This window comes from Lolium rigidum, chromosome 6 (assembly GCF_022539505.1).
Source record: "Lolium rigidum isolate FL_2022 chromosome 6, APGP_CSIRO_Lrig_0.1, whole genome shotgun sequence".
NCBI classification, from domain to species: Eukaryota; Viridiplantae; Streptophyta; class Magnoliopsida; order Poales; family Poaceae; genus Lolium; species Lolium rigidum.
In genome coordinates, this window is record NC_061513.1 from 26,015,210 (window position 1) to 26,041,046 (window position 25,837).

General features: G+C 42.5%; 2 long non-coding RNA genes across 10 annotated transcripts in view; one reads left to right on the top strand and one right to left on the bottom strand.

Moving 5' to 3' along the window:
* Window positions 1-211: 211 nt before the first annotated feature.
* Window positions 212-9,896, top strand: LOC124666634. 9 transcript variants are annotated; one of them, XR_006990965.1, is made up of 14 exons: window positions 212-982; window positions 1,312-1,405; window positions 1,564-3,518; window positions 3,631-3,691; window positions 3,934-3,983; window positions 4,548-4,622; window positions 4,716-4,943; window positions 6,769-6,822; window positions 6,936-7,049; window positions 7,531-7,674; window positions 8,169-8,271; window positions 8,401-8,987; window positions 9,529-9,619; window positions 9,719-9,896. It is a non-coding gene; the product is annotated as an uncharacterized LOC124666634 (long non-coding RNA). The 9 variants fall into 9 exon arrangements; XR_006990964.1 differs by lacking the exon at window positions 9,719-9,896 and having other exon boundaries at window positions 8,401-8,566; window positions 8,941-8,987; window positions 9,529-9,704; XR_006990960.1 differs by having other exon boundaries at window positions 8,401-9,619.
* Window positions 9,897-12,517: 2,621 nt separating this feature from the next.
* LOC124667396 overlaps window positions 12,518-25,837 on the bottom strand; it is a 49,021-nt gene continuing 35,701 nt past the window's right edge. The window contains exon 5 of the long non-coding RNA XR_006991257.1: window positions 12,518-12,678. This is a non-coding gene — a long non-coding RNA (uncharacterized LOC124667396). The remainder of the gene's footprint in view (window positions 12,679-25,837) is intronic.

The following is a 25,837-nucleotide window of genomic DNA, read 5'->3' on the forward strand; positions in this document are numbered from 1 at the left end:
AGAGCCGGTTATAGCACCCACGCTCGACTCCTCTGTGAAAACTGAACGCTCAGCCAAAATCCTCCACCACAGATCCTTCTCTCCGCCTCGTTATGAGCCCGAACCGCCGCTGGCCCCCGGGCACCGCCGTCGTTGCCTTGCGCGGCTGCACCGCAGGGGGCCGTCGGCCGCGCCTCGAGAAGCAGTGACGAGAAGGCCATCGTGTGCTCCGTGAGGGAAGCCACCTCCGCCGGTTCGCCAAGGCCGACACCGCCTCGATCAGTTGAGATTGACGTTTCTGCATCAGACTACATCGCTAGGAACAGTCGGGACAAGGGCCATGGCCGCGTCGGCCTCTGCTGGTCTTCGAGAGTACAAATATCCAATTTATGTACGCCCTTGTTTTCGTTTCGATTTGTATGATCTGGTCAATTTTCAGGTTGACTGAAACTAAGGCGCAAGCCCAAGCCAGCAGCGGGACAACCTGCAGCTTAGCAGAGGTTCGGATCGGAATAGGAGAGTTCCTATTGCATCCTGGAAATCTGTCAAGTTTGGATTGACCCCAGATTGACCGGTTCATATGATACTAAGATTAGAGTTCTGCTGGTTCCTTTTCGTTTGTTTGAATTACAGTCTCCAATATATAAGGTGCTATAGGCGGTCACGTTTTTATGAATCTTTTCAGTCGTCTGCTTTCAAATCTTTTGCATGAAGTTGACTTCGCAATGTGCGTCATACAATTGTCCTATTCAAAGAACTTGTCGAATACCGCTAAATCACAATTAGTTTGTGAGTATTGTAGAGAACATGATGCCTGTGCAGTTGTGCTCAGAACATGGGAAAAGAAAACATGAGATTGAGACTTCTACTTGTTACTTATTTTGCTCTGCTATAGGGTGTCGAAGGCATGTAACTTGTATCATTTTCCAAAACTTTCCCTTCAGATTTGATGTGTGGCCCTCGGTTCTGCTCACCATGCAATTCTTCAGCAGTTTCCTCACAGGTAAAAATTCAGTTTCTCAAATAGGAACATCTCCCACTATTTCCACTTATTTTGAGTTCACAGATCCTATAATAACATGATAATTGTGAAGACACCATTTGTTCCCTAATTTCAGTTGTGTCAACCAGTGACTTACCTAAGATTCTTGATTAAACAAAATCATTTCAGAACACAAGTGCCAGAAGCATCAATCCATATATGGATCTATCTAGATTCAGAATATTAGAACAAACATATACTGTCTCATGTGCAAAAATATAAATCTCTACTATAATATTCTGATAATAATCATAACTAAGTGAATGAAATTTTTCCTCTATTCATCGTAGTGTTACATAATCCGGAAGAAGGTTGCAGGGCAGAAAATACAGTTACATGAAGTCGGCATTTCACCATAGAAGCGCATTCAGTGATATAATCCAGGTAAATAGTGAACCAGTAGCCAAGGACTCGCACTATATATGTTGCTTGAGAAGGTCAATATCTTAAAGGTTTCTTTGTTTTGACTCCTGCTCACTAGCATTTGCATGGCTAACTTAATTCATTGCTGAAGCCCGTGATTCTTTGCTGCTCTCTTTCAGATGATATTCACATTTCACAGGTTAGTACCGATTCTTGGGTTCACAATGAATCTTGTCAGCGGGAGCTGGAATAAGACTTTGAGGTGATCAGATGTACACAAACTTGAAGTTACATTGATTCTTACGGAAATTAGTTGTGACTCAATGTGCTATTGTCCTGTGTTACATTGCATGTGATAGATTGTGTCATAAGGGCATATCATTGAAATATTGATTCAGCTGCATTATATCTAAGCACCATGAACTTTGTTTACCAAATGATGACATGCATACAAACACAATGGACCTAAAACCTATTTATTAACATGATTACTATAAATAAAATCCCTCTAACCTTCTGTTCATTAAGATATTTGGGACCTCGATAAGCTCAGCCAGCATATGTTCAGCAACTTTCTGAGCGCTGGTATGTCCTCTCACTTAGTTATCCTCTAATGGCCGTTGGCACTGCTGACGACAATGTATTTATATTCAATTTGAAGAATCCACAGGTAAATGATGCCTCTTTTTATATTATGAAGATGTTTATACGTTGGGAACATGCGGTGGTGATGGTAGGTATGGTTGATACGTCGTCCGCTCCAAGTACCGCAAGAAAAATCTCATCATACAGCAGGACCGCCCAAAAAAAACCAGGAGAAAAACTGCCCACCTCCCACCCACGCATGCCAAGAGCCCACGATCCCCTCACAAGTTCTATCCATCACCAGTTCGCCACTGCCGCGTCGAGTGCTTCGATGGCACCAAGACCATGCCACCCTCCACTCCGGCGTGTACTCCAAGAATGTTATCCTTAACCTCACGGAGAGCATCTCCGTCCGGCTCTACCTCCCCTCCATCGCGTTGGAGCCAGGTATGATGCTCCTTGCTGTCTTCTTCTACGGTGGAGATTTCCTGTCCACACCATTGCTGTATTCCTCTTCACAGCCTCCCTCGCTGTTGTGGTTCATTCCGCCGTCGACTATCATCTCGCCCCGGTGCAGCACAACAAGGAGATCTAAGGAGGTCCTTCTCAAGGAGCACATCGCCTTCAGATGGGGAGGACAATACAGATGGGCATGGTGCAGCGGCCTTCGACTGATGTCTCGCGCGCCTCCATTGCCAGTGATAAAGACATGTGCAGTGTCTCCCCTGGTCTTGGGCACGGCTTGTTGTCCTCCTAACTCCCAACTCATCAGTCCCCTCACCTCTCAAGTTCTCCCGGTCGACTCCTAGCTCACCGTTTTCTCTACTATATACTTAAAAAGAACGAACGTGTTCCCCCTTCTCCCCCAGTTTGGTCGTCCTCCCGTTCCCTATGCTCCGCACGCGCCTACCTGGGCTGGGCCAACATGGGCCGTCGCCCTAATCCCGTCACACCTCCACCTTGCACACATGTGCTTCCACTTTCCTCAAGCGTGGCCGCCGCCATCCTCCCGTCGTACACAAAATAGGATGAGCGTCCCTTGGCCACTGCCGCTCCGCCGGAGACGGCACTCCCCATGGCGGACGGCTCCTCGCAGGAATCCATGGCCACCACCAGCTTCCCCGCCAGCAGCCCCCACTCGGCCCGAGCCCTTGCAGCACTCGCGCTGGTGGTGCCCCCAATTGAACTCCGCCGAAACCCTTGGTTCACCGTTGGGATGTGTGCACGGGGGGAGGTAGTGGGGGAAGGCCGGGATTCCCTGGGAGTTGAATGTTGAGGTGTATTGCTCCACGGACGCGCGAATCCAGGTCGAGGAAGCGGGGCTGGCGGGTGTTGGTGGCCTCGGGGGAGGAGCGGACGAGGTGGACTTGCCGGTGTGATGGTGGTGTCAAGGTGGGAGAAGAAGAGGGCGATGAATTTGAAGGAGGATGCAGAGGAGGAGGAGGAGGACAACCTCTTCGATCCAGCGATCACCGTGAGTCTTGCTATCGGCATGACGGGCCAGAACTGCTTCCGCGATGTGATTCCACCACTACTGCGCCTTATCCAGGTAAATGATGTTAACAATCCTCCCACGGACAGCTAATTGAGTAAATTCTTTCTTATTTCCTTATGTAGTTGTAACAGAAAATAGAATGGAAAATAATATTAAAAAACTGCAGTGAAGCAAATGGTGCATCAGCTCATTCAGATTATGGCAGCACATGACACTCCTGGCATACGGTACGCTGTTATTTAATTCTTCAATTCAGTTTTGTGACTTCTGTTTTCTTCTGCAGTTAATCACTCATGTACACAATATATATTCAAAGAAATTGGCTGAGCAAGGGACTATGTGCTCACCATTTGCCACTTAACAAATAATAAATCTTGTTTTAGAAAAATACAAATAGTGATATGATTGTTTTTTTTGCATCTATAAGTATATGTTGGATTCTTGCAATGTTCTGAGAGAAGATATGCAGGGAGAAGGATAGTCATCCCAGCTCTGGGAAGATGTTCATCATGCTGATGGGTAAATACCTCTATCATAAAGAACAACTATTATATTTTAGAAGATAATTCTATATCTGCGTGTTGGTTTTGTTCTATATCAACCTGCTTGCCCGCAGTAGCAGCTATTTCAAAATCAAAAGTAGTAATCGTTATGAGTTAATCAATGTTGCTAAATATGGTTGGATTCGGCTTATCAGCAACAATATCATGGACATAGTTTTTAGGTAATTTTAGGTCATGTGAGAATACACCAGGGTGCTCCAAATTCCACCTGGATTTTTCTCTTGGATTATGATGTCTCATGAAATTCTTTTATAGTTCATCTATACAAAAACCTTGTGTATGATGTTCGATTGATAATTTGATATGCACTTTTCTCTAATTTCCATTTCTACAATTCAGTTTGTTTTCGCAGTTGGCAAAGAGCGATATTCAATGAGTATCCTAACTATTGAATTCAGTACTTCATTAAAGATTTTCTTTTCGTTCCTGAACTTCGTTTAGTCCAAGCTTGGGCGCTGCTATGCTGCTTCGCTCCTTCCTCCCTGACACCTCATTGTCCCTATTTTCATCCTCTTTTCAGGAATGTCTACTAGACTGCTTTAATTCTATGCTGAAATGCTCTTACCTTCTAATGAATTGAAAGAAACACATGCAGGTAATGTATGCATGCAAGGAGTATTTACATAATTTGTATTTTATTTAAATGCTTTACTGCATATCTATATTTGACAGATCATTGTTGATGCAGGACAATGGGAGAAATCTCTATAGATCTGCGTCGATGTTTGCGCTACAGTTGGAGCCATATTTTTTATCCTAGAAAACACTATTGTTACTATGACTGAGCAACAGACCAAGCTAAAGTACATCCAAGAGATCAATAGATAATTAACTCAAGAAGAAAAAAAGATCAATAGATAAAGTAGCATCGCTTGCTTTCTTAGTCCTCCCAATAAAAACAGTTCAGTAAGGTTAGGTATGACTTCTATTCACCTTCCTCAGCCTGTTTTGGTTTTCACATGCTTTAGTGGTGAAATTTTATAGGGAACAAATAAAACACGTACATATTTGCTAGCAAATCATGCTAATTTATTACTTTATATATGGTTGTGGTTCTCCTAATGGTGGATGACTAAACGTATTTACTAGAAGGAAAAAGTCCATATTTGAACCATTAACTTTAGCGGAAGTCCAAATGGAACCCTTAACTTTCACATGGTCCAGATTTGGCCCCTTATCTCCTTAACCCGTTTGGCGTTGACCCTCGGCCCTGTGAGATTCGGGTTTCACTAATCGACCATGAACACGTCACCGGTTCAGGGTGCTAAACCCTCCACGTAAGCTAACCACGATAGCAGTTTAGGAGTCAGTTATGGAAGGACAGACAAATATCAAGCTGTGAAAATCCCCAATTCGTTGGAAACATAGTCTTCTCCGGCAGCGTTGGCGTTGCTGTTGGCGCGAGATGCAATGGCGTTGGCGGAGTCCAGGCAGATCGGCTCGCCATCCTCCTCAAGACCGGCTCCAGCGTCAACGCGGGTGACCTTTGGAACTCTGTCGCCGCCCGCCGTAGTATGCCGGCCTCACCCGCCATGCCAACGCCGCGCAGCTGCTGCTCAAGGCCGGCCGAGCGCTCTGGTACACGTTCATTGCGTGCCCCACCAACAGCGTTGTGTCACTCGATCTGCTTCAGGGAAGTGCCATCACCAGCGCTGTGACCAAGGCTACTACCCTCACAGCGGCAAATTCCTCTGTTTTGCCTGCAGCACATGCCACAGTGACTACTATCAGTTACGGAACACTGCTAGCTACTGTATGGTGCTCATCTTTGCAGAATTTTCTTGTGCGTCCTACACTAGCGTAGTAACTGTTTGGTTTTATTTTGACAGATTTTCCTGGTATTGATTTCGGGAGGCAAATGACCTCGTACCTCCTGCAGTCTAAATGTCTAATTTTGTCAACCTCAATTGACGAGGCCCCTCTGATCCACCCACTTATGTCAGCTCTTTTCCATCATTCAAAAAGCAACCGCCCCAATGAAATCTCACCAGAACAAACTCGTCCATCTCTAGAATCCTACAAAACATGACGAGAAAACTGAATTGACGATTCCATCAACTAAACTAGCGAGAATTCTGCTTGGCTATGGAACTCACCGAATACTTTTGTGGATTGCATCCACTGAATCGCCCACTGCCCCGCCACCAGTCTCGCCTCCTCTAGGGTTCTTCCCAGCGAGAGAAAAAAGATACAGAAGCTACGCAAACTGCCTCGAGAGCGCGGGATTGATCCGCACTAATCTAGCTCGCCCATAATTCTGTTTGATTACGCTCCTTTTTTAAGGGAACTATTTGATATCATTCCTAATTTACATCAAAGGTCTAATGGCATATTAGATTACGTGTAGGGTTAGCATAATAAGCCGGTGACATGGCATGATAAGTTTCTATAAACCGGGTTTCACAAGGGCAAGGGTCAATGCTGAACGAGTTAACAATATGAGGGGCCAAAACCGAACCTTGTGAAAGTTAAAGGTTTGATTTGGCCTTCGTTCGAAGTTAAGGGTCTAAATATGGACTTTTTCCTTACTAGAATAATAAGGCTAATGTTGAATGGCTAAACCAATTTACTCAGTGGCTTAGGGGAAATCGCTACTCTGCTTAAGTTAATTTATGATGATGCCTTGTGAACATCGTTCTCTCTCAGTTAGTTGACATAAAGGGGATTTTAACGGAGTTGGTTCAGGTTTTGCTTGATGAGACTGTGATAAGATGCTCATTGTACTTGATTTTTTTCACCAGGCTTATCGGGAAGAAGCACTACTCGGATGAGTTTGTCGTGGGTGGGTATAAATGGTGAGCCCTTGGCTTCTTCACTTATCAGACTAGCAGGTGCAGGATGTTTTTACAATGTTTTATCTATGTAACTTCCATGTCTTTGATGCAAACATGTTCTTATTATCCATAAGGGGAATTACGTGGAGCACTTATCGATGTACTTGGATGTTGCCGACTTGGCCGATCTGCTCAATTTTCAGGATGAAACTCATCCAATGATACTACAGTATGTAGTAAATAAAGAGGTTAGTAAGAATATCCTCAGATAATTATTATTTACAAGGACTTCAACTGATATTGGTGCTCACATATTTGAACTTACTCTTAGCTATTATTTACAATAAAGAGGGTAGATATCAAAACCTTTCGAGTATTGAAATGTAGTTAGGCAACCAATGTTGAAGTAATAATTTCTTGTGTATGAATTCTTAAACAAAGCGTGTCCATTTTCCTTGGGTATATATACACTGTTTACTCACTATAATCTGCATATGATCAATAATTGCAGATTTTGCATCCTTTGTACTTGATGTTTTTTAAGGAGGACAGTCTATTGACCACTGTGGCATGGATTTTTTTATATAGATAATCATTGTTTTATCTGCTCTTGCTGTCTTATAGTCACCATCTTTGAGTTGTGAAGCAGTTAGCAAGAGTAGTTGCAGTGATGATTAAAATTCATGTTCGATTTAGCAGTGAGGAATTTTGGGTAAATTACCTTTGTAGATTTCACGACTGAGAGGCTAAGGGAGCACAAGAAGCAGGTGCTATCAGCTGAAAAAGGAGTTTGGGCGTGTTCGGCACCCGTGCGTGGTGGCGCTCTGAGCTGCTTCTCCTTGGCCTGGAAGAAGGCTCTTCTCCTCTTCCACGGTTAGTCAGTATCAAATCCGCGTGGCCATCTTGTTTCCACTACTGCATATGGGATGATTGACATGTTGTACTCCATTGACTAAAATAGACCAGGTAGTTTCAGTTCAAGTTATTCAGTTAGCCAAGGTAGTTTTAGCCAAACTCAGAGATATCTATGCTTCGCCCAGCTCATGCTTAATGTCATATGGTTTACACTTTACACCCATCTAAGATGTGGGTGCTAATTGCTACTTGTACTCATGAAGTAGGATTAGTTCTTTCATTTTGATTTAGAGTAGGGTAGAGTGGATTTAGGTTTCCACTATTAATTTTTCTGTGATGTTCGAATTTTTGTGTATCTTGGGAATGTATTAGTCTTTGTTTGCTGCATTGCAAACAATGGTTGTTGAACATGTTTGGTTCTGTAGCTAGCAGGGACAAATTAATTATTAAGCGATACTATGGCTGGTTGAGCTAGATCTATTGTTTGATGTTTGTTTTCTATTGTTCTGTAGCCAGTTAGGCGTGAAGTTAGTGAATCTGGAAGTGCTTTGAATCTGGAAGTGATTTAGCGGTTGATGCTCTCTCCATGGTTAAACATGTTCTACTAGAAAAGAGGTATGGTGCAAACATTATTGTAGCTGGTACAATCTCAGTTGTTCTGAAACGCTGTTATTTCTTTGTTTAGCTCTTGGGCATAGGCGTTTACATAGCTTAATTTTCTTTTGCATCTACTCTAAATTTCAGTAATTCAGGATAAGCCAAAGGAATCATTCCCGGAGCATGATACTCAAATGTCAAGCATTAGATGGCACCTTTCTGAAGGTTAGAACCATTTCAATACAATGACTACTTAGTCAACTGGGGTACAAATATGAATCAGTCCATGCAAGATCAAATTGGCAAGTTACAGGTGAGTGAGACAGAACTTTTGCTAGCTTGCCAAATGCACTTTCTGCTTATTCGTGTGCATTTCCTTTTAGAGCATCATGAGAATCATGTTCTGTTTTTCTTCATTTCTTGATTGCAATTGAGTTGTCTGGTATCCTCTCGTGGTCAGCGAGAAATTGTCCATCTCCTAAGCGCTGCCGGACCTTTTTTTGCTCCTGATCCACCCATGCTGGAAGAGTACTGATATTGAGAAACTAAAGTCTACAATCCTACGAAGTTTGTTTGGGAAGTATAGGGAAGCCTTTAATCTATGAGATACTGGAGAAGCCAGCCAGTAGCAGCCTTATATGCTTTTCTAAGATAGCTCTCATTTATTTTCTGGATGCATGTTCTCAGGTTATGTCTCTCTCTGTTTTGGTCCTTCCTATTCAATTCTGTCAAAGGTAAATTAAGCAACTCATTCTGTTTTAGCTGTTGCATCTTTGATGAAAAGTAGAACCCCTTTTAGCTTGTCTATAATGTTTGCGTGTGTGCTCAAATTTTCTACCATTTGTGAGGTATCCTGTAATTTTCATATACAACTACAAATTACAGACGAACTTTCTTTGTATTCCCCAACTAAGTTCCCAGTTCATTGCACTGTTGACATACATTGTTAATATTAGTTTATACTTTTAATAGCTACCCGCTTGTACTCATTTATATTGTCTTGAAGATGAACCTTCTATTATCCAGAAACTTACGCTGGCTGATAAAGAACCATTCATGGTTCAGTTTGAATTTGCAACACTTTCAAAGGAAAATTGATTATATGTACATACTACATAATCTAGGAACCTTTTTAATATTCAACTGATAGTTTATTAATTATCTTTCATCCCGAACAAATGCATTATTTCTATATCATCAATATGAATCAACAACGGTATATATATCATCAATATACTAATTTTTTTAATTTGTTGTGAACTATGATATTTAAAGTCACAAATAGGAGGACTTCATTGGAGAAAAGAAAGTTTGGTGGGAAGGAGAATAGAGGAGTGAGATGTCATGGGAGCACCAATATAAAGCCGTGAGCTTCTCATTACCTAATAGTTAGATGACTTGATTTATTTTATAGATACATGAGGAAGATTTTTCACTACTACCGTGAATTGTCCATGTGTTGCAGTGTATTAAAGAGATTCTCTTGATATCAACCATACCCAACCAATAATTTAGTCAATTGAGCATTTCTATTGGCTTCTATAGATGAACGAACAATTTGAAGAATGATACTTTGAAAAGAACTATTGTATTCCGCACCGTTGTTTTGCTATAGATGTTAAAGCATAGCTGTCATGTCAAAATTTTGTATATTACTATTTTTTCTGGCTTATTTCTATGTATAACTTGTCAATGTGTCTGGCGTTTTTTCTCTCGGCTGAAACTTCTGGATGTGTTCAAGTGCTCTGGCATCTTACCATGATAATGTTTATTTTGTATTTGCTGCATAAAGTATGTGACATATGCAGCTGTCTAGCATTTGGTGTAATACAAAAATGTGTATTTCGACTTTGAAGTTAAGGATATATTGTTTTATAATGTATATATTTTTGGTACTTGACAAAAGAGCTATGATGTTTGACATACAAGAATTTGAAATTTAGGGTTGCAAATATGTTTGATGATATTTATATTAGTCAGCTTGCATTGCACGTGTAAGCTTATTATAAGTGTTATGGTTTGGATTGCTTGTCTTTTCACTGAGAGACCTGAAGGCCAACCTTCCTATATGCCACTATGGGAAAAGTAAATTTAAAGACAAATCACTCTCAACTTTTACCAACATCCAACCTAGACGAGCACTGATCGAAACAAAATAAAACATGTTGCGTGGATAAAAGAAAGAGTTTTCTTACCAGATTTCTCCTCCGACGCCTCTAGACGAGGCGGCGTTCCTCCACCGCCCATGGATGCGTTGGAATCAACACCACCACCTGCGCCCTTCCTCCGTGATCAGGTGCATGGAACCTCCTTGCCTTCCCAACGCGAGGGCATCGAGTTCATTGCTTGGCATCAGTTGGGCGGACCCTGACGCGGTGCATTGGACCTTGCCGCCTTCGCCGCCCGACGCGTCATTGGGCGCGTGTTGGCTGCACCCCGACAGGTGCAGGTGACCTGCCCGTATTCTCCATGGAAGTCCGCACTTTGTCCTCCGCCATCAGTCGCCACGCTCCGCGGTAGCTAGGGTCTGTGTTGGCAATGTGGATTTTGGGGATTGAAGGATGTCACAGGTTGGTTTAGCCTGTGTGTGTGGCTCTCGTGCACGCTCGGCCGCAGAAGGTGCTGAGCTGGGTTGGCTTCCGGCCTGGCTCGGTCGTTTCCTTTTTTTCCTTTTTCTTTTCTTGCTTTGCTTTTTTCTGTTATTACTTTCTTTTCCGGTGAGTTGTGAATTAATATGTGCATTGAGAAATGAAACTTGAGTACCCGTGGCAACGCACGGGCATCTGAACTAGTGCATGTTAATACTGTAATGTGACCACTGTGATTGTTTTATACCCTGACTTTGACCAAATCTTATATGATAAAGGATATTGCTGTAACCAGTACTGTAATGTTATTAGTACTGTAATATGACCAGTGTCATGCATATTATGTAACTGCTTGTAGTTTTGGAGGCATTTTATTTACTAGTTTGTAAAGACATTCAGAGGCACGTCTCAAATTTCCTCTAAAGACATTTAGAGGCAAATCTCAATGTGCCCCTAAAAATCTTTAGAGGCAAAACACTAAGTGCCCCAAAAAACCTTTAGGGGTAAATTTCAAATTGCCTCCGAAATCCTTTTGAGGCAAATATAAAAGTGCCCCTAAAAACTTTTAGAGGCAAATCTCAAAGTGCCTCTAAAAACCTTTAGAGGCAAAATTCAAACTGCCCCTAAAAACTTTTAGAGGTAAAATTCAAACTGCCCCTAAAAACCTTTAGAGGCAAAATTCATACTGCACCTAAAAACCTTTAGAGGCAAAATTCAAACTGCTCCTAAATTTATTTGGGGCATTTCATTCAAAGTGCCCCTATTTCAATTAGGGACACAAGCATCCGGGCACTTTTCATAGTGCCCCTAAAAGTAATTAGGGGCACTTTGGCTACCTATTGGGGCACTTTCAAATGCCCCTAAATATAGACCGTACAGGAGTGTAGTGTCCGTCGGAGGTCCGTAATGATCGTTCGCTGGCGGCGCCCTAGGCCCTACCCTTCCGCTGCAACCCTGGCAGGTGGCCGTGGGCCGGTGCCCCGCGAGCCTCCAACGTCGGCGAGGAAGACCAGCGCCTGTCCGGAACGCCTCCGACGTATGGGCGAACATAATTGCAATCTGCATCAACGATGCCACATCCGTTGAGGCAAAAGCATCGAATACTTGCAACCAGTGCTCGAGGTTTCCTAAGAAACGGCAATGAGAACAAATCGAATTTAACACCAATTTGCTAAGAAACTAAAATATTTTTCCAGGATGAATCATAAGTAGATAAACCGATGGTAAAGGTGTAGAAGCAATTTGGGATGGCAGATCAAAGCAGGTCCAGGCCGCAGAGTTCGTGCAAGAATGCGGACAGGAAATACGGTGACCAATGTTTTTCAGCAATGCGACAAATCTTTTTGATAAAGAAAAGAAACTCATATCTGACTAGGAATATGGACCAGTGCAGACTTATCAGTTCTTGTCAGACCATGGATGAAATAAACGGAAGAAATCATGAACCAAATTTCATTCAGAATCAGAACACGCAAATACTGGCATTTTTGTAGACACAAAACCATCAGGTTGGCTCTAAAGCTTACAGAATCATCATAAAGAAGTAAGACTGATCCAGCTGACGGAAGCAATAAGAAAATCCATCCTCAAATCTATGTGACTAATCACACGGCAACAGTTGCTGATGCCGTCTGATGCGGTTTGTGTGGAGCGTCGCCGCCCTCAAACGGCGCGCCTCCCAGTAGCACCAGCAGCACCCAACCACAAATGCGATCCCCACCATGATGATGACAACTAGGGACACGATGGTTTCGACACGCCGTGAAGGGTGGAACCAGCGCTTGAGCCCCGTGCCAGTTTCGGGGTAGCTGCCCTCGGAGTGTGCCGCCTTCTCCATCTGCAAAAACAATACCGTAAGAATGTTATTTTTAAAAGTTTATAATAAGGTGAATCTGCTATTCCGAATACATGGAGTATACAGTAGAGATAGCATGTAAAAGCTATCCCAACAAGTATTTATATAGATAAGCCCATTATAAGAATTATCCCCGTGAGAGGAATAAAATATCACTATATAAAATTTCCCTTCATATCTATAAATCAAGATCAATGTAATTAATTGTTCGGTTTAAATATGGGAAGTGCAGATATCGTAGTACAAACTTTCTAATATATTTAAGACTTGAAATAGAAATTTGTTTCAAAATTAGTTATAGCGTGATTCATGCATGCAAATTCTCTGAGTTTTATTAATGCAAATAAAAATAAATACTCAAGCATGATGTATCACAGGCATAGCATGGAATAGAAAAAAGACTTAAAAAAGAAAGAGAAAAAAAAAACCCGACGCCTGAAGTAATAGAAACTGCTACCTCCTACTATGTAGGATACTAGCACGCCTAACCGTACAAACAATTGAGCTACGGTGGTTTCAGTGTTAACTTCTGGTGTGCAGGAAGCTGAGTAGAGGCTGATAAGAAGCAGAATCTGCCTATACATAGGCAAGAAGCGAACAAGCCAACAAATCACAGTAGTACGTACCTGATCGTAGAGGCCGCGAGCGAATGAGCAGGAACAGCAGCAAGTTTATGGATTATTAGCTAGTAGCTAGTAGCTGCATGCGCTCCTGGGTGCCAGTTCTCGACTCGTTGTGATGGGTGGATCCAATGCTCGAGCCCGGTGCGAAGTTGGTGGTAGCTGTGCTCAGAATGTGCCGCCCTATCCATCTACGAAACCAGACCGTAAAGAATGTGTATTTTAAGTTTACAAGGTGAATCTCTGCTATTCCGAAGGGGGTGCCCCCCCCCCCCAAACTTGAGAGAAACTCTGAGATTTTGAGGGTCCTGATTTAGCAGTCTACTTGCAAGAGTAAGTTCTGTTTAAAAGTCAGATTTGGCCCCTAAAGTCTAAAGAAATAGTTAAACATGGCCTACCGAGTTGGTCAAAGGTCAGGTGCATATTATCCGTTGGTTCCTGGAACTAGCATGGTTTTGTTTTGCAAAAGTACACATCGAAATTGCGTTCAAATCTAAGCAAGTGAGCAAGCAAACAATGCATTTATTTACAGATAAACACTACACAGTTCTGAACTACGGGCTGGGTAATTTCAACATGCGCAGACGGCGATGGCAACTGCTACCGCCAGCGCAATGACCAAAGCCAGGATGACAATCTGCGCTCGGCAAATCTGCCAGAGACTCCTCCTGCCCCATACCATATTTCTGGTTCGACTTGATTTTCTTCATCTGAAAATAAATAAACTTCTGTATTAGTACGAAACAGGGACATACCTGAGATTTTGGTGACCCTGTAAAAATTCAAAAGCCCTATATATAATAAGAAGATATAACCAAAATAATATGGAGTAATAGTTTTACGAATTTCGGCCCTTAATCCTTGTTGCGGGGTCAACGAAATTATTTTTTTTAGCCTATATTGTGATTAAATCTGCGAGAAGTATTTAGAGCCAGAGGGAGTAGCATATCCATGTATAGATAATGTCAAAGCCTAAAATATATGTGGAACAAAAATCTAACATGTTATAAGGTGAATCTATGCTAAGCCGATGCATGCCATAGCTATGTGTAAGTGGTGGGGTGGGGGGGGGGGGGGCGCCCCCCCAAACTTGAAAGAAACTCTGAAGGAAATTTTATTTTAGGGACTAAGAAGGAAAAAAAGTTGGTCAGTGAAGCCAAGTCGGTGGTCAGTTTAACACCGGTCGTGGTGAGTGAAGCCTCGCAGGCCGATTTAGCCGTCAATGTTCAATGCCCTTGGCATTCTGGCTGGCTTGCCATAAACGGAAGCACGCCACATTCTGCTTAGCACTCACTCCACTACATTTGCAATAGGTTTGAGCAGACCGTGTGGATATCGATAAGAGCATCTCCAACGCTGTGACGCAAATTAGACGCCAAAAACGACCGGCTGTGTCCATTTGTATCTGCCCTGCGGACACGAAAATGATCATTTTTTACCGGACATCTGTTTGCATCTGGGTGTGCCTCCAGCCGCCCGACGCACATTATTTTTCTAACAATTTTTCCATTCAACTGAAAAGCATAATTTACATATGAAATAAATAAAAAATAAAAAGAAACAAATGCTAAAATGAAAACGGCTAGGCCCCTAGACTACTTGTCGCCCCTCGGGCCGGTTGACGGCCCGGCCCCGTTGTTGTCTCCCTCCCTCCTCCGTCGCCCGCCGCTCCATCCGCCGCTCAGTCGCCAGAGCTCGGTGGGCCGCCGCGTTCTCCGGTAGCCACTGCCGCAACGCTTCGTTGGCGTCCATCCTCGTCCTTCTTCAGCGTCTCGAAGGACGCCACTAAGGCCCTCTGCTCCGCCGCATTCTCCTCTGGGTTAGGCCCGCTTCAGTCAAAGTCGTAGTCGTTCGACTCCTCCTCTGCGGCCGCTGCCTCCCTGCGGTGTTGCTGCTCCGTGCCGAACGCCGCGTGGGCCGCCCGCTCCTCCTTTGCCTCCTGCTCCGCGTCAGTCATGAACTTCGCGTTCATAGCCGCATCGATAATGACGTCTGCGCTCTCTCCGTTCTCGTCGTCGAACTCCTCGGTGTCGGAGTTGTCGGTCAGGGGAGGTAGAGTCGAAGGTGGAGACGGAGACGGAGGTGGAGGTGGAGTAGCCTGGCCGCCGCCAACATTGTAGCTCATCATGGCGAAGTTGGTGGTAGAGGAGAGGTTCTGCGGCGGCTAGGGTTCATGAGGAAGGGATGAGGAAGCCGAGCACGCGCCCCTATTTATATATGCCGGAGGAAGCCGAGGGGCGCGACACGCTTGGCAACGGCATTAATTTCGTAGACAGATGTGGGTGGTGGCCGTGCGGCAGGCGAGGCATCGCCATTAACGTGGTGCAGGCTGCCGAATCAATGCCTCGTCGCCTGTACTTGCGTGCTTGAGAAGATGCATTGACCTTGGTCGCTGCCAGGCGGGCCCGTGGGAGAAGCAAGCGGTCACGCGGCGTGACCGCGGAGCGTCCGCCGAGACGCATCTGAGGCGCATATTTGGATCACGTTTGCATCTCTGCGGGCGGCCTGGTCACTATGCGTCGGCCTGCTAAGCCTGGGTGCAGATGCATTTTTCAATCATGCGGTCGCAAACGGTCGCTCCGTGTCCATTCGCGTCGCCCAGTTAGAGATGCCCTAAACGAGAATATATAGGCAAAATGGCATTGTTATCCGAATTTTGGCTCATAGGTGTACATACACCTATTAGGAAAAGTAAAATTTAAATTTGTCTCAAAATTTTAACAAAATTCGAATAAAATTTCTCATCGTGCATCTGAACGTGCTATGTTACCTGATGAAAGTTTTGAGGGAATAAATATTTTACATGGCCTATGTAAAAAAGATAAATAAATGTCTCATGAAAAACTTTTTTGGAGCATCAGAAATTGTCTTTTTTGCCCGGACCATAGAAAATAAATTTTTTTTCGTGACACTTTATGTGCAGCATAGAATATGTGAAAGTACACCCCGAATTTATTTTAGAAATTTTTAGACATTTTTTAATTATGTATTTTCAGTAATAGGTGTATCTAAACCTATGAGACAAAATATATTTCCGATGTTATCCATGCTATATTGATCAACAGAAGTCGCAATCGAAGAGACACACGAATGTATCATTGCTTTGAGTGTCTTGAGGTGACCCTCCTAAGTCATATCAACATACTTGTTCGGATACGCTGATAATCGCATTTGCCTACCAAGTAACACTAGTATATATATCATATGCATTGGTTTCCATGAGAAAATAATGTCATGGTTTCCAAATGGAAATACAGCGACAAGGGATAGACTCGAAAAGAAACATGCTCACCTAAGTGGGCTCTTCATCTCCATAAACTCCACATTCGGTTTGTGCAACCTTTTGTAAGACCACGAGAATAGGCAGGCAAATGACAATGTTATTAATCTTAAATTTGATTTCTGGACTCTGCCATCACGTCTTCACTTCCACTTCAAGCAGCGTCACATTTAATCCACGTGTGAATTCCTAAGACTAGTCATAGTGTATGTTATTACTCTATTTTACTACCTTCATAGTGGTTAGTAACATCAAAATAGTACTAGTTTGTTAGACTTATTGTATCTTAGGAAATGTGATGTTACAGTAACTAGCTATGTTACTCTACCCTGCTCTCTCCTCATTAACTCACTGCCACATAATCAAATTTGGTGAGTTGTACACTTAGTTACTCGTAAAGTTACTTCCACTATAAGTAGTCTAAGAAGGTTGATCTTGGCAAACGTCTGGATAAAGTTAGACAGACCAATATAACATGAAAATTTTGGGAGTGATGTTTTGACGCATCAACCAGTACAAGCACATTACAAAATAATAATACTAGTTTCCTTGCAATCAACATTCATAACAGAAATAAACATCAACCTAGAACAACGGTCTTACGAGATAAACAACCTACAGCAACAGCAGTCGTACTACCTAATCCATAACAACCTAATCCATAACGCGGCCGATGAATGTCTTCAGTCGTCAATCTTCTCCAGAAAGAGGTGAATGCTGTCCTCCCACTTATCAACCCTCATAAGAATTTGTGAACCACGATTAATGTAGTTTTCTCTGCAGATATAGTCCATCTGTTCTTGGTTCATCCGAAATTCCACCTTGTTCTGGTTGCCATGGTGCAGAATATACTCTCCAGATATTTCATCATTCATAACCCTGCTTGAGTATACAGCTATGCCCCTAGGTTGGTACTGGTAACCACTTAGGATGTGGGATGGCATCATCTGCGAAAGTAAACCACATTTATTAGGTCTTGCTAAACTACATTTTAGAAGATGAGCATACTGCTGAAAGAACTTACGAAGCGGTTTAAAAAGAGGTCAGATTGATCAACTATGTGTACAAAGTACTGCAGGTCAGCAATTGCTTCCTCATCATGTCCAAGGTTGTTCACATCCTTTAACATTTGAAATGTTATGGCTGCCAGGTCTGCCTCACCAACAGAGAGCATGTCTGTGTAAATAGTCTTGTAAAATGGGACTCTAACGGACTCAGGGACATATGGGGCGGCTGCAAAAAAAGTATAAGATCTAATTATATACAAGTATTAAAGAACCAATTGTTGTAATGGAAGGAGTAGCAAATTAAAAGCATGAACATACCATCCATCATGTCATATGGTTTGTTTTCTCCATCAGGGTTGGTTACAGTTACTTCAAACACATCTACGGTAATCTCTTCTTCATAATCTAGTTCTTCTAAATCTTCTTCATCAGTATCATCAGCTTTGTCATCCTTAGATGGTAATTTAAAGGTCACAACATCGTCGACCTCAAGATGGTGTGCCCTCTCAAAATAATACCAAAATGGTCCATACAGAGTAGTGCAGGTTTCCTTCTTCTCCAGGTATAGTCTGACAAAAATGTGAAAGCAAAATAATTTAGTTCAAACAATTGTTGCCAAAAATGAAGAAACAATTAGGCTAGTAGATGGCATCATGACCGTGAACAATTGCTATGATTACTCACCACATATTCTTCGTAGTTACTTGGCACGATGATCTTGAAGCTTGAGGCATGCCTGTCAGAACGTCGATAGTTGGTGATCGGCTGCTTGCAGATAGGACACGCTTCTCCTTTCATATTTTCCTACAAATTAAGCATTTCATTTTTTAGTACGAATATACCCTAACTAAGTAACACTAACTCATATATTAGAAGAATCACCACAAGAAGAAGAAGAAGAAGAAGAAGAAGAAGAAGAAGAAGAAGAAGAAGAAGAAGAAGAAGAAGAAGAAGAAGAAGAAGAAGAAGAAGAAGAAGAAGAAGAAGAAGAAGAAGAAGAAGAAGAAGAAGAAGAAGAAGAAGAAGAAGAAGAAGAAGAAGAAGAAGAAGAAGAAGAAGAAGAAGAAGAAGAAGAAGAAGAAGAAGAAGAAGAAGAAGAAGAAGAAGAAGAAGAAGAAGAAGAAGAAGAAGAAGAAGAAGAAGAAGAAGAAGAAGAAGAAGAAGAAGAAGAAGAAGAAGAAGAAGAAGAAGAAGAAGAAGAAGAAGAAGAAGAAGAAGAAGAAGAAGAAGAAGAAGAAGAAGAAGAAGAAGAAGAAGAAGAAGAAGAAGAAGAAGAAGAAGAAGAAGAAGAAGAAGAAGAAGAAGAAGAAGAAGAAGAAGAAGAAGAAGAAGAAGAAGAAGAAGAAGAAGAAGAAGAAGAAGAAGAAGAAGAAGAAGAAGAAGAAGAAGAAGAAGAAGAAGAAGAAGAAGAAGAAGAAGAAGAAGAAGAAGAAGAAGAAGAAGAAGAAGAAGAAGAAGAAGAAGAAGAAGAAGAAGAAGAAGAAGAAGAAGAAGAAGAAGAAGAAGAAGAAGAAGAAGAAGAAGAAGAAGAAGAAGAAGAAGAAGAAGAAGAAGAAGAAGAAGAAGAAGAAGAAGAAGAAGAAGAAGAAGAAGAAACATTACGAGAATCACCACAAGAAGAACAAGTTGAATCAGAAATAGAACGATGGCGGGAAGAGGAATGGTGAAGACCTAGAACTGCTCTTCGGTTCCTCCAACGAGTGGGTTAATGCTCTTCGGTTAATGCTCCGCCATCTCACGACTAACTGCCTCTTCGTTTCCAAATTGTGAGGCCAGCCCATACTGGTTTGGATAGGTCGGCCTGTATTGGTTAGGCCGGCCCAAATTGGTTTTTTGGCAACAAAATATCCTATAATAAAGAAAATCGTCGGATTTTGCAAGAATAATTACAAGCAGTTGTGATCAAGAAAACAACCAAAGATGGAATGCCATCTTCAAATAGGAAATAACTAAGTTATGTTGCAAGAAATTTTCCAAGCAGTTGTGATCAACTAGCACAACTGAATTAGGATGTCTTGCATTCATAACTTCCAGAAAAGGAGCAAAAGATTGAATGCCATTTCAAAGAGGAAATAACCAAGCTATTTTGCAAGAAATTTTCCAACCAGTTGTGATCAACATGCAAACTGCATTGGGATGTCTTGCATTTTACAAAAACCCAGCTCCAAACAGAATACAATCAATACTGTAAGCATTAACATAACACAGCCACATAATTCAGCATACTTCTCACCAGTAGGTACTACATAACATAAGTAGTTCAGCATACATCTCATCAGTTGTTGCAGTGTTACCAGGTTGTACTTAATACATAATCAAGTTCACATAATAACACATAACTAAGGACTTGAACTTAGTTCCTAAGGTGCTCCAGCTAGCTGAGGATCAGTGGATGGTATCAAGCTTGGTTATCACCAGCCTAAGATACGCACTGCGGTCCCTGTGAGGTGATTTGCTCTCATCCCTGAAACTGAAGGCGTGGACATCCTTCACTTGCAGTTCGTGGGCTTCGACAGTGTCGCTCCAGTTTGCCTTCATCACTGCTTTCCGCTCTTCAAGCTTCATCTCTGCATACATAGTTTGCAGACTTGTTGTGCAGTTAACTACTACATGGACTGACTTTTGCAAGAACTGTAACAGGTAGGTCTTTGTGAAATCCTCAGAAAATTTCTGAAACACAAGTGTAGAAGTTATGTTCATATCAAGGATTACTAGTCGAGGAGTCGAGTTGAGTCGTTGGGGGTACCAACTCATGGACTAGTCGTGACTAGTCTAGACTACTGCTCGACTAGTCGACATGTACTTCAGCACTAACTAGTAAAAAATACTATCGCATTTAGCAAACAGATAGGAGATTTAGTATTAAATTAAACTGAGGTACCAAGTAGAAAACTTACCATCTTGTTGAGAGAGGACTATGTCAAGCAGTAGACATATTGTGGGATTGGTGCATCGGGATAGTAATCAACAAAATCTTTAAGGTGCATGATTTGGGTATTGTTCATGCTAAACTTGTTTCCGAAAATGCACGTCCCATGAAAATAAGAATCCCCTTGACCAGCATCATCAACAACTTTACCTTGACCAGCATCATCATCACTGATCTCATATATGTCATGATCATCTTCAGCAACATCATCACTGATCTCATGTATGTCATGATCCTCTTCAGCATCGTCATCACTGATGTTGTGCTCGCCTTCGTCGTCGTCCTCCTCCTCGAGAGGCATGTGCACAAGTAGAAGATTCAGACCTCCAGAATTTTTTGGTTCAAAGAAGAAAAGTATAATGTCACCCTCTGCGAAGTTGTATTCATTGACTAAATCATCTCAACCACTTGTCATGATGGCTTGGTTTGTGCCCATTCCCTTCTTCATCCTCACTTCAAACATCTCATCACTGGTGGTGCAATGAAACTCCACCCTGATAGCACCATCTAAGTATCTTTGTAGATGCAACTTACTGAACCTAGCTCCAAAAACCTGTGCACATGAAATTTGGAAAGTGTTAACACAGCTGAATTCACATTTATGTCGACGTAGCATCTTATCGTTCCAGTAAGACAAAGCATATCACCATTTTGGCACTCTTTGAGACGACGTTTGAATAGGTCATCATGTGCACATAAAATCTCATACGGACCAGAATCCTCACAGAATTCATTCAGAAATAAATGGTCATCTGCGGAAAGGCACATGTCGTTGCCAAACATGCAGTGCTTGTCGAATTCTTCTATCCCAAACATACAAGGTCCCCTCCAGGTACTCATATATCAAATAGTTTTAGAAATAGTTAGTGTATCAAGCTTACATTACACTGACACCACATGTAATCTTTTATAATGAGAGTTGATAAGAAAAATCTTCTGCCCACACAAACACAATTTTGTACTAAGTTTTCTTATTATTTACATCAAAACAATTTGACTAGTGGTGCACACATGTTAAATGGCGACACAAGTAAACAGTGGAAATAGGGTTCAGTAGTGTGTCATCTGACTTCTTAAACAATTTGACAAGTGGTGCACACATGTTTTGTTGCTCAACATTCACCAGTTAATGCTAGTCCATGTGTGTATACCGTTATCTTCTGATTTTTTAGGGTTTAGGTGTTTGACTAGTTTTTTCTGGTACCCATGCATGAGTTGATATTCTTGTTTTTTCCTAACTTATACTATATATGCTTTACAACCAAGAATGTACATCCTGTAAAATTTGAAACAGTTGTATGTATATTTTAACCAATCACATCTCTGTGGTGCACATGCTTTGACACTCAAGTTTAACATGTCTACGGAGGCTCACTAATAATAATGATATTGTATAGTTCCTGCTCTGCATAGTTTAGTTAAATTGCATATTTTCTCTTGCTAATCCTCCCTGTTTATTTTATAAGTTTTCTCAAAGTGGGTTCAACTTGTTGAAGTATGACCTTCAATATTCAAAGCTTTGACTACTTCCCACTTGCAGGAAAATACAAGTAATGGTTTTCCATTTGTAATGCAATTTTATAACTAGTATTATCTTCACCCATGCAAACAGAACCCTAATAAAGGGTTCTTGTTTGTATTGAAAAACAATAGAACCCTAATGATTTAATCCAGATATGAAAAACTAGTTTGTATTGAAGCCAAATCCTCCACACATTCAAATCATTTCTTGGAAAGAATGCAAGGAATCTAGTTTATTTAAAAAACAAATAGTACACACTCAATTTTACATTGCATGTATCTTGTAATCCCTAATCCAGCATGGAAAACACTGGAAATATATTGAAGCCAAATCCTCCACATAATCAAATCAATTCTTGGAAGAGAATAGTCAAAAGAACATTGGATCTGCAAAGGACCAATAGATTGGGATCTGCAAATAGACCGACAGATTGGGATCTGTAAAGTACCTTGGATTATCCGGCTTCGATGGTCGTCGGTGATGGCCGAAGCGACGAAATCTCTCCGAGACGGTCTCCGCTAGGAAACCCTTGTTTCTGGTTGAAGGAGGGAGAATGAGGGAAAACTTTTCGGCCGAAGCGATGGCTGCCTTTACATAGGCTATCAATTTTGCGGACCCCCCCCCACCGCTAAAATTTATTACGAAAACCTCCCTCCACCGAAAGAAACATATTAAGAAAAACTCCCTCCACCTCGTCCACTTTGTAAAATTACCAAAACACCCACACCAGCCCTCGTCTGTTCATTTCCATCACAAAATCGACACCAACACGCGGACCCTAAATCGTCTAGCGGCGGCGATTCCCGATGAGCTCGCCATCGAGCCCTCCGTTAGGCCCTCCGCCAAGCCCTTCGTCGAGTCCTCCGTCGAGCCCTACGTTTTGGAGGTGATCTCCGTCGAGGAGCAGATCGAGAGGTCGCAGAGCAGATCGAGGGGTCGCGGAGCGGATCGTGGGGCCGGTGATTCCCGCCGAGCTAGCGATTCCCGTCGAGCCCTCCGTCAAGCCCTCCGTCGAGCCCTACATCATGGAGTAGATCGAGGGGTCGCAATCTCCTTCTCGCCTTCAACGAAGTGATCACCGTCGAGTCTGCGGAGGTAATCTCCGTCGAGCTCATGAGGGCGTGGATCAGATCGAGGGGCTCACAGTAGAAGCTCGTGAGGGCCGTCAAGGCGGAGGTGATTGAGGGGGTCTAGGAGGACGAGGTCGCCCTCACTTTCCAGGAACTCAAGTTCTACATGACGTCAACAATGGATTCGCGCTGGTTGATGTCTACGCACACTCCTTTTCCTGTAGACAGTGTAATTTCTTATGTTCCATGCCACATTATTGATGATATCAACATGTTTTATACACATTATATGTCGTATTTATGCATTTTCCGGCACTAACCTATTAACGAGATGCCGAAGAGCCAGTTGCTGTTTTCTGCTGTTTTTGGTTTCAGAAATCCTACAAAGGAAATATTCTCGGAATTGGACGAAATCAACGCCCAGGGTCCTATTTTTGCACGAAGCTTCCAGAAGACCGAGGGGAAAGGAAGTGGGGCCACGAGGCGCCGCCACAACAGGGCGGCGCGGCCCAGCCCCTGGCCGCGCGGCCCTGGTGTGTGGGGCCCTCGTGTGGCCCCCCGCGTTGCCCTTCCGCCTACTTAAAGCCTTCGTCGCGAAACCCCCAGTACCGAGAGCCACGATACGGAAAACCTTACTGAGACGCCGCCGCCGCCGCCAATCCCATCTCGGGGGATTCTGGAGATCACCTCCGGCACCCTGCCGGAGAGGGGAATCATCTCCCGGAGGACTCTTCACCGCCATGGTCGCCTCCGGAGTGATGAGTGAGTAGTTCACCCCTGGACTATGGGTCCATAGCAGTAGCTAGATGGTTGTCTTCTCCTCATGTGCTTCATTGTCGGATCTTGTGAGCTGCCTAACATGATCAAGATCATCTATCCGTAATTCTATATGTTGTGTTTGTCGGGATCCGATGGATAGAGAATACTATGTTATGTTGATTATCAATCTATTACCTATGTGTTGTTTATGATCTTGCATGCTCTCCGTTATTAGTAGAGGCTCGGCCAAGTTTTTACTCTTAACTCCAAGAGGGAGTATTTATGCTCGATAGTGGGTTCATGCCTCCATTAAATCTGGGACAGTGACAGAAAGTTCTAAGGTTGTGGATGTGCTTGTTGCCACTAGGGATAAAACATTGATGCTATGTCCGAGGATGTAGTTATTGATTACATTACGCACCATACTTAATGCAATTGTCTATTGTTTGCAACTTAATACTGGAAGGGGTTCGGATGATAACCCGAAGGTGGACTTTTTAGGCATAGATGCATGCTTGGATAGCGGTCTATGTACTTTGTCGTAATGCCCAATTAAATCTCACAATATTCATCATGTCATGTATGTGCATTGTCATGCTCTCTTTATTTGTCAATTGCCCGACCGTAATTTGTTCACCCAACATGCTATTTATCTTATGGGAGAGACACCTCTAGTGAACTGTGGACCCCGGTCCATTCTTTACATCTGAAATACAATCTACTTCAATACTTGTTCTTTACTGTTCTCTGCAAACAATCATCATCCACACTATACATCTAATCCTTTGTTACAGCAAGCCGGTGAGATTGACAACCTCACTCGTTTCGTTGGGGCAAAGTACTTTGGTTGTGTTGTGCAGGTTCCACGTTGGCGCCGGAATCTCTGGTGTTGCGCCGCACTACATCCCGCCGCCATCAACCTTCAACGTGCTTCTTGTCTCCTCCTGGTTCGATAAACCTTGGTTTCTTTCTGAGGGAAAACTTGTCGCCGTACGCATCACACCTTCCTCTTGGGGTTCCCAACGGACGCGTGCTGTACGCGTATCAAGCTCTTTTTCTGGCGCCGTTGCCGGGGAGATCAAGACACGCTGCAAGGGGAGTCTCCACAATCCAATCTCTTTACTTTGTTTTGTCTTGCTTTACTTTATTTACTACTTTGTTTGCTGCATTATATCAAAACACAAAAAAATTAGTTGCTAGCTTTACTTTATTTAGTGTCTTGCATTCTATATCAAAAACACAAAAAAATTAGTTACTTGCATTTACTTTATCTAGTTTGCTTTATTTACTACTGCTAAAATGGCCACTCCTGAAAATACTAAGTTGTGTGACTTCACAACCACAAATAATAATGATTTCTTATGCACACCTATTGCTCCACCTGCTACTACAGCAGAATTCTTTGAAATTAAACCTCGCTTTACTCGAATCTTGTTATGCGAGAGCAATTTTCTGGTGTTAGTTCCGATGATGCTCGCTGCCCATCTCAATAACTTTGTTGAATTGTGTGAAATGCAAAAGTATAAAGATGTAGATGGTGACATTATAAAATTAAAATTGTTTCCTTTCTCATTAAGAGGAAGAGCTAAAGATTGGTTGCTATCTCTGCCTAAGAATAGTATTGATTCATGGACTAAATGCAAGGATGCTTTTATTGGTAGATATTATCCCCCTGCTAAAATTATATCTTTGAGAAGTAGCATAATGAATTTTAAACAATTAGATAATGAGCATGTTGCACAAGCTTGGGAAAGAATGAAATCTTTGGTTAAAAATTGCCCAACCCATGAACTGACTACTTGGATGATCATCCAAACCTTTTATGCAGGATCTGAACTTTTCTTCGCGGAACCTATTGGATTCAGCTGCTGGAGGTACCTTTATGTCCATCACTCTTGGTGAAGCAACAAAGCTCCTTGATAATATGATGATTAATTACTCTGAATGGCACACG